The sequence below is a fragment of the Galeopterus variegatus genome, unplaced genomic scaffold (genome assembly GCF_000696425.1).
Source record: "Galeopterus variegatus unplaced genomic scaffold, G_variegatus-3.0.2 Scaffold5380, whole genome shotgun sequence".
NCBI classification, from domain to species: domain Eukaryota; kingdom Metazoa; phylum Chordata; class Mammalia; order Dermoptera; family Cynocephalidae; genus Galeopterus; species Galeopterus variegatus.
The window spans coordinates 98,044-99,248 of NW_007731491.1; positions in this window are offsets into that span (position 1 = coordinate 98,044).

Sequence of the window (1,205 nt, forward strand, 5' to 3'; positions counted from 1 at the left end):
TCGTTCTCTCTAATATCTGTCTAAAACTCTGCAAACAAGGACTGCTTTGCTCCTGACAAACGACCTAAAAGCTGAAGCTGGACAACTCAATGTAAATTTCAAGGGACAAGTTTCACGCCTGATGTGGGGGCCACACCCAGAGTTCCCCAGAAATACCCAGTGCCACAACCTTTAAACTGTAAACCAGGAGGAGAAGCTGCTGACTTCACACTGTGGACAGTTTTTCCCCTAAGATCCTCAGTACAGGACTTTCTATTAAAATGAGACTCTTACCTCTCTTAATTTTTCCTTATTTATCCCTTCCCTTTTCACTTGGCAGGAAGATGCTGTACTTAAAATTTCAAAATCAGTAGCTCCTGTGGGTAACTTACAAATTGTCACTCTCTGCTTCCACCCCGTCAGGGATGCTAGATTGGTTACCTATTCACTGAACAGGGAGGAGTCTGTGGCTGCTAACAATTCCTGCTGCACATGACAAATACTTGGGTATTGTAGATAATCAGTTACAAAAAAGATTAGTGAACAGGCCACTTGTAATGAACAGGCTACTTGGTTAAAATGGGTAGACTCCTCGTCTGACTCTGATCTGATCAAATTTAGTTAGTTTGGTTGTTGGGGACCCTGGCTAAGGAGCGTACTTCAGACTCTTAGTACTAACCACCTGGTAGTCACAGCAGCCTCCTTGGTGCGCTGTATTCTTGCAAAAGTTTTAAATGATTTTATGCAGTCATCCATTGATCGTCAAATGGTCTCTTGTCAAATGGGCTGTGACGACAAAAACTCAAAGAAAGGCAGGATAATGAGGACCCCATAACCTATTGCAGTAGAGCTCCCCACACCCTCATACGTGTGCTATCTGCTTCTGTAGAATTGCTTGCTTAACCTAAGTAACTCCATTTTACCCCTGTCTGACCTGACACAATGGCCTAGTTCCCGGAATTTAGCACACCACCTGCCTCAGCCCATCCCGGATGACCCCCCTGGCTGTGACTGCTTTTGATTCAATAACAGAGAATCCTGAGCAATACCAATGCCATCTTGGGAAGGCACCGCTCCATTCCCATTGTCAGACTACCCCCCTTCTTTTTCTTTTTTCTGATCAGTAAGGGAATCGAAACCCTCAGCACGATGTGGTCAGCACCATGCTCAGCCAGTGAGCGCACTGGCCATCCCTATATAGGATCCAAACCCACGGCCTCAGCACT